Source organism: Elephantulus edwardii, unplaced genomic scaffold (genome assembly GCF_000299155.1).
Source record: "Elephantulus edwardii isolate Elephantulus edwardi_28Jun2011 unplaced genomic scaffold, EleEdw1.0 scaffold00249, whole genome shotgun sequence".
Lineage (NCBI taxonomy): Eukaryota > Metazoa > Chordata > Mammalia > Macroscelidea > Macroscelididae > Elephantulus > Elephantulus edwardii.
In genome coordinates this window covers 3,447,804-3,456,292 of record NW_006399999.1, presented here as the reverse complement: position 1 = coordinate 3,456,292, position 8,489 = coordinate 3,447,804, and the positions used below count along the sequence as shown (strand labels likewise).

General features: G+C 38.6%; 1 pseudogene; it reads right to left on the bottom strand.

Annotated features, from left to right (window-relative positions):
• Positions 1–4,965: 4,965 nt before the first annotated feature.
• LOC102877355 lies at positions 4,966–5,540 on the bottom strand (annotated as a pseudogene).
• Positions 5,541–8,489: the final 2,949 nt, after the last annotated feature.

Below are 8,489 nucleotides of genomic sequence, written 5' to 3'. Positions count from 1 at the left end.
TCTATCTGTGTTTCATTGATTATGCAAAGGCATTTGACTGTGTGGATCATAATAAACTGTGGCTGACTCTGAGAAGAATGGGAATCTCAGAACATTTAATCTTGCTAATGCAAAACCTATACTTGGACCAAGAGGCAGTCATCAGAACTGAGCAAGGAAACACTTCATGGTTCAAAAATGGGAAGGGTGTAGGCCAGGGCTGTATCCCGCCTGTCTCCATATCTATTCAATCTTTGTGCAGAACAGGTTATCTGGGAGGATGGGCTCTATGAGGAGAAATGTGGCATCAGGATTGAGGAAGAATCAACAATCTGTGTTATGCAGATTACACAATCCTGCTTGCTGAAGCTGAGGAGGACCTGAAGCACTTGCTGCAGAAGGTCAGGGACTGCAGTTTTCGGTATGGATTGGGACTTAATATCAGGAAAACAAAGATTGTCACCAGTGGGACGATTGGCAGAATCAAAATGGATGGCGAAGAGATTGAGATTGTTCACAGCTTTAGTTTGCTTGGCTCCAGAGGCAACACTCTTGGCACCAGCAGCCAGGAAATTAAAAGACATATCATTATGAGAAAGTCTGTGATTAGAGACCTCTCTAAACTGCTGAAGTGCAGGGATGTCAGTCTGGAGACCAAGGTGCACCTGATACATGCCTTGGTCTTTGCAATCACTTGCTATGCTTCAGAGAGCTGGACAATGACTAGGGCTGATAGAAGGAGAATTGATGTCTTTGAGATGTGGTGTTGGAGTACAGTATTGAATATACCATGGACTTCTAGGAAAACAAACAGGTTTGTCCTGAAGAGGGTGAAGCAGGGCTGCTCCTTGGAGGCAAGGATTCTGAAGATTCATCTGACATACTTTGGGCATGTTGCAAGGAGGGATCAGTCCTTGGAGAGGGACGAAGGGACAGCTCAGGAGAGGAAGACCCTCAGTGAGATGGATTGATTCAGTGACTGGGGTAATAGGGGTAGGTGTGTGGAAGATAGTCAGATTGGCACAGGATAGGGCAGAGTTTAGGGGATTGTTGTACTATGTTGTCGCTCTGAGTTGCCTGCGACTCAATGGTACATAACAACAACAACACCAGCAACAAATATATATATATGATAAATACCTATATAAACATATCTGTCAGACATCTGTATGATTATAAATATATTCCTTTTCACTTGTCTATTTCTTTTCATCTTACCTGTTTGCTATGTGTATCCATTTTTAAATCAATGTTAGTTATTACTGATAATGTAGATTTATGTGTGTAGTAATCTACTGTTGTTTATAACTCTGGCACACCTTTCTCAACCTTTCTTTTCTTATAACTCTGGTGCACCTCTCTCAGTCTTTCTTTTCTTTAATAATACTCTAATCACTCCCTGTTTTATATTGTGGTTCCTTCCGCCCAGCTTAATAGATGTTTGTTTTCTAAGCACTGATTTTCTTTCCCCTCCAAGACATGTTCACAATCAAAGAATGTTTATTTCTGTGTATAAATTTTTCTTAGTTTTTCATAATGGTGTGTAATGGTATCATAAAATGTTTTCCTTCTTGTGACTGACTTAATTCATCCAGTATAATATTCTCTAGGTTCATAAATAAAAATTCTTGATCATTTTGTAGTGTTACTCAATTGTATGAATATGTCACAGTTTCTTTAGTCATACATCTCTTGGTAGGCCCTTAGGTTGTTTCCAAATCTTTCCTGTTAGAAACAGTATTGCAATACTGCAATAAACATGGGTGTGAATATGTAAGCATGTGTTATAATTCCTCTTTGGGGGGATATATACCTAGCAGTTGGGTTTCTGGATGAAATACTAACTTTTAAAGTAGATGCTATATTGTAAATAGATGCTAAAAGTAAATGCTATATTTCTAACTTTTAAAGTAGGTGCTATATTATTTTCCATAGTGGTTATGCCATTTTATAGTCCCACAGCAGTGTAGAAGAGTTTCAACCTCCCACATCTGAATAGCCAACTTTGCCATTATTGCTAAGATGAGATGATATCTCATTGTTGTTTTGATCTGCACCTCTCTAATGGCTAAAAATGTAGCCGGAACATTGATTCCGTCTTACTTAGATTCACAATACATGCCATTAGTATTATAAATCAAGAGATCAGGAAATATTTTTTATTGGGCAAGTTTGCTGCTAGGGACCTCTCCAAATTACTGAGGAGCAATGATATCAGTTTGAAGACTGAAACATAACTAATTCAGCTCATAGCCTTTTCAATCACATGCTATACATATGAGAGCTAGACAATGAATAAGGGTGATCGAAGAAGAATTGATGTCTTTGTGCTGTGGTGTTGGAATAGAGTCCTGGATATCCCATGGACCGCCAAAGAACACATATGTCTTCGAGAAAATGTGGCCAGAGTACTCTTTGGAGGCAAGGATAGTAAAGATTCTCTCATATACTTTGGGGTCATGCTGTTTTTGTTATGTACCATAGAGCTGGAACTGACCGATAGCTAAGTCTCCTATGGGTTTTTTAAGGCAGTCAATTGCAAGGGAGGTGGATTCGAACATCATGCCTTCGGGATTGCAGTGCAGATTCTCACTTCTAGATCACCAGAGGTCCCTTGTTGTCATGTGCCGTCGAGTTGTCTGCAAATCATAGTGACCCTACCCTATGTACTCCACAGCTATATGCCCTATAGTTATGAACTCTGCCCTAGCCTGAGCCAATCTCATCATCTCCGACACACTCATCCCCTTTACCCTAGTTGCTGTGTCACTCCAACTCATGCAGTATCTTCCTCTCCTGTGCTACCCCTCGACCCTTCCAAGCATGATGTCTCTTTCCTGACAACATGCCCAAAGTATGTGATGCATAGCTTCAAAATCCTTGCCTCCAAGGAGAAACTTGGTTCTCTCCAGAACAGACCTGTTTGTTCTCTTGGCGGTCCATGGTATGTTCAATATTATTCTCCAGCACTACAACTCAAAGGCATCCATTCTTCTTCTGTCATCCTTAATCATTGTCCTGCTCTCTGATGTATAGCAAGTAATTGCGAAGACCATGGTCTGTATCAGACATACCTTAGTCTCTAGACTGACATCGCTGCTCTTCAGCACTCTGAAGAGGTCTCCCTGACAGCAGAGTTTTCCAATGCAATTTGTCTTTTGATTTCTTAACTGCTGATGTCAAGCGTGTTGCTTGTGGAACCAAGAAGCTGAAATTGTTAACAACCTCAATCTCTTCTCCATCTATCCTGATGCGCCAATTGGCCCAGTAGTGAGAACCTTGGTTTTCTTTTTTTTTTTTTTTAGGGTCTTTCTGTTTGTTGAATACATCTGAAAAGAATGCATACACAAAGAATTGAGACATGAGAAAGCACAAGAATTAGGAATTTGGGAAGGTGAAAAAGATTACCTAAACATTTAAAAAAGATGGAAACTGAAACCAAAATGAGCTGATAAATCCCTATTAACACTTATGTAGAGTCTTCAAAAGACTCTTTCCATGGTTTTTTATTCAACTAGAGAGCTTCAGCTGGCTACGCTAGGGTTCCTCATATGTAAAACAGGAATAAGGGGATTCCCCTGACTGGTCCCCATGTTGTTACATTTTTCTCCCCACCCCCACCCCACCCCTAGCTTCTTAATGAAGCAGGCCTCCATCCTCATCAATGGTAAGAGGATGTGAATCATTCCATATAAATCTGTCTTCTAGCACCACCCCTCATGTTTCTTCTATACCAGATCTTCAGCTGTCTTCTAGGAACACATCATATACTACATAAAACTGCACATCTAAACTAAGCGTATTAGACAACGACTGACAGGGAAAAAAAGTTAATTATGAACTCAAATCATTTGGTGTATTTTAAAAGGTGCAATACTTTTCTTTATTTACCAGTAAAAGAAGTTAGACATTAACTTCCAAAAATAATCAGCAAATGGCAAACACATTTCCTTGAAAGTCACAGTCATATGTATAGTGCAGCCTAGAAAAAAGGAGGGGCAAGACAGGTTCCACCCACTTCCAGGAGTGTTCATCAAATACTGGACCTACTCAGAGGGTGGAGAGAAGGCAACTTTCAAAAAGGAGTATGCAACCTTAATTCTGGATTCCTGTGCTAACCATAATACTCAATCATATATCACTTCTAATCTGTTCTTTCCCTGATCTGTTTCAATATACATAATTTATCCAGTTTTTTTCTGTCACTAATGAAGGAATTATTTTTTTTTCTTTTTTCTTTTTTCCCCCTCTCTTCGGAGGGGGAAGCGAGCTGGTGGGGAGGGGTGGGAAGGGAGAAAATTGTGGCAATGAATGAATGGAAATCCAAAACCTCTGTGAAAAAAATAAATTAAAAAATTATTTAAAAAAAGGGCACCTACAATGAGGCATTTACGATACTCCTTCCTAAGAGCACCAGGTGGGGAACATGTTTTCTAAAGTAGACCTAGGAAGTGGAATGTGAAATCAATCCATCCTCCTCCCCTCAAGGGTTGCCCACTGGTTAATGAAATAAACAAAAACAAGACTAAATAAAACAAATTCCCCACACACTCCCCCCCAAAAAAGAAAAAAATAAAAACACTAAGATGTCCCAGATTACTCTCCAGAGTGGAACCAGGGAGCAGCTTCAATAATTCAGATTAGTCTGTTACAGAGTCATTGACAAGCATGCCTTGCTTTTAAATAAGAACGAGGGGGGGAATGTGGGTTTGGTTTTTTTTTTAAAAAAGAAACAAAAACACAGCAAAAACTAGTACTGATCACTTCTCTGACAATATACAATTACTTAAAAATTAACTAGTACTGGGAGGAAGAAGGGGAGGGCATACCTATGGGCCTGTCTCACTCGAGTGCATGTAGGTAGGTGCAGGGCATTTGTCATTATTGCAAAAATGAATTTTAATTTTTAATCTTTAGCTTGATTTAAAACATTGCTTTAAGTATGATGCCGACACCAGCTGTGCAGAAAGGGCTCTGGAGAGATGTTCATAGCAGCACACACCTGCAGCTCTTCTTCGGTTCTGGAGGCTCCAGGGCAGCCAATATTGCTTCGTCAAATACATTTTTTAGGCCTTTCTGTGTAAGAGCAGAACACACCACATATTTAACAGCCTTCAGGTCACGAGCCAGCTTTTCAGCAGTCTCCGGGGTGATGGGCTTCTGTTTATTCTTGGCAAGTTTCTCAATAGTAGAAGGATCATCTCTGAGATCAATCTGGGTCCCAACAAGCAAGAGAGGAGTCTTTGGACAGTGGTGAGTTATCTCAGGTACCCACTTTTCTTTCACATTTTCAAATGAGGATGGAGAAACCACTGAAAAACAGACTAGAAATACATCTGTTTGGGATAACTCAGCGGTCGTAATCTGTCATAATCCTCCTGCCCTGCAGTATCAAAGAGTCCAAGAGTATATGGTTCTCCACCAATCATAACTGTGACTGCATAGTTATCAAAAACATTTGGGACATACTCAGATGGAATTTCATTTGTTGTATATGATATCAGGAGACATGTTTTACCAACAGCGCCATCACCCACAACAACACACTTAATTGTCTGCATTGCTTAAACAGTTTTGTATCCACTTTAAATATTTCAAATTTGATGCTGACCTCAGCTTCTCCGCCGGGGCGCTGGCAGCACTGCGCGGGGTCTCCTCGACTGCCTGACAGGGGCACGCACCTAACGTCAGCACGCAAGCGACGCACCGAACCTTTGTTTTCTTGATGTCGAGCTTCAATCCATATTGAAGACTGCAGTTCTTGACCTTCTGCAGTAAATGTCTCAGATCCTCCTCAGTTTCAGCAAGCAAGTTTGTGTTTCTGTATATAACACAGATTGTTGATGAGTTTTCCTCAAATTCTAATACCACCTTCCCTCATAAAGTTCAGTCTTCCAATTGATCTGTTCCACATACAGATTGAAAAGACTGGAGATAGGACACAATACTGGTATATACCTTTCCTGAATTTGAACCAGATATTGTTTTCTTTAGGGAGAAGGATTGGCAATCCACTTCAGAACTATAACAGGCCTTTGAAAATCCTATAGAGTAGGCTAACATATATAGCAATTGAGACTGGAAATTGAGATTTGGAAACATGAAGGAGGAGGAACAGTTGTAAGCAGAAACGAAATATTAGAATGTGGAATGTGAGAAGCATTAAGTGTAGGAAAACTGAACATCGTTGAGAAAAAAATGGATATTAGGTATTAACAAAATTATGTGAATTGGCTTGGGACATTTTGAATCAGAGAATCATATGATCTACTACACTGGAGATAAAAAGGTGAGAAAAATGGGTCCACTTTCATAGGTAAAAAAGCCATTTCTAGATCCATCTTGAAATACAACATTGTGAGTAACAGGATAATATCCATTTGTATACAAGGAAGACCTGTTAATACCACTATCATTCCAATTTATGCACCAACAGCCAGAGCCAAAGAAGCCAATAGATGATATCTACCTTTTTTTTAGTAAGAAATTGATTGAGCAGAAAACCAAGAGGCATTAATAATAATGGGTGACTGGAATGCAAAATTGGGAACCAGGAGGAAGGATCAATATTTAGAAAACACGGACTTGGTGATAGAAATGAGCCTGGAATAGAAAGATAGAACTCTATACAATCAATGATTTATTAATTGCAAGTACCTTTTATAAGAAACATAAACGCAGGCTACACACATGGATTTCACCTGATGATGTGCACATGAATCAGATTGATTACATCTGTGAAAGGAATAATTGGAGAAGTTCAATATTGGCAGTGAAAACTAGGCCAGGTGCTGATTGTGAAACATACCATCAACTCATATGCAAGTTCAAATTAACACTAAAGAAGGTCAAATCAAATCCACAGGAATAAAAATTTGACCTTGACACCTATCCCACCTGAATTTAAAAACCAACTCCGGAACAAGTTTGAGGCCTTGAATACTAATAACAAAGACTAGATGATCCCTGTAGAATGCAAAAGATCTTTACAAAGACAGAAGAACAAAAGACCCAAATGGATATCAGAAGAGACTCTGAACACATGTTAAGAGTAGAAAAACAAAAAAACATATTCTTCACTACAATGAGTAGTAGAAGACTCCCATTAAGGCAGAAGCCTAGGAAGACAAACTACCCAGAGGCTTTGCAACAAAATCATAATATTTAATTAAACCATATCTGGATAAGTTTTTCCTTTTTATTGTGATTTAAGTGAAAGTTTTTTTATTGTTGTTTAAGAGAAAGTTTACAAAGTAATTTTCTAATCAATAATTCATACACATTTTGTTGTATAAAATTACAAATTCCTGGTGTACTCTTCCATGTCCTCCCTGTCATTCTAATTTTTATTAATTCTTCTATCTTACTCCTTCTTGCCTTCTGACTTTGCTGGGTTGGTGGGGTTTTTTGTTTGTTTGTTTTTTGTAAATATTTACAAAACCCATTGGTTTTTATTCAGTCATTGACACACCTTTTGTTTTGTAACATTTATCACAATTGTAAATGGATTTTTTTCCGCTCACTTTTCTTCCTTGTAATTCTCACTTCTATCTTACTTTTCCTTGTCTTCTCGGTTTTATCCTCAGGCAAATGCTTGTCTTTTGGATTTTGATGATTGGTTATTGTAAGGTGTATGTGCCTCCGTAATATTATAAGTCTGTTTATTGTTCACCTTAATGTAGAAACTTGGGGTTATTTTTCAGGTTGAAAGGGTGACTATGGACCATAGTCTAATCTTTTTTGGACCAGTACACTTGGTCACTTTTATGTTTTTGAGTTTTGTGTCACATCTCACTCTAATCCATTCAGGATCGTTTTACAGCAGTCCCTTTTTGTTTTTCAGCTGGGGTAGCTGGGAACGATCTAGTACATAACTCATCTTCAGGTTACAGAAGTTGAAGTTTGCATGCCTGCTGCGGGCTGCTCCAGTCGGGAGGGGCTTATAAGCCTGAGGTCTAGGGTCTCGAAGAGGGAACACGAAGGTGGGTAGAAGTTCGGTGAAAGGACAATGAAAGAACACGAGACAAACAGTCAAGTGATCTTGATGATTTTAATTTTGAGTCATTCTAATTCCCTTTCTTCTTTCTTCCCTTGCTTTTCCTTTTCCTTTTCCCTTTCCTGCTTATTACATTTTACATGATACATTTATATTCCATTTTTACAATTAGAGGCTTAATCAACAGCCAGAAAAATAACAAGAGTAAGAATAAAGTTTACATTATTTTCTTACACACAGCTATTTTTTATGATCATGGTTCCTTGGAGAGCACGAAAGGCTATTCTTAATGGTCATGGTTCTTTGGTAATTGGAGAGCCTGGTAGACGATGGCTTTTCGCTTAAACATTTTGTTTTTAAACCTGTTCTTTAACTTATTTGGTAGCAAAGTTACAAAGTAAAAAAGTTATATTTTAAATTTAAGCTGATACATTTTACGTTTTTAGCTAAATTTACAATATTATTTATTTCCATTCAAAAGACAACACTTTTACACTTTCCATTATTCCAGGGG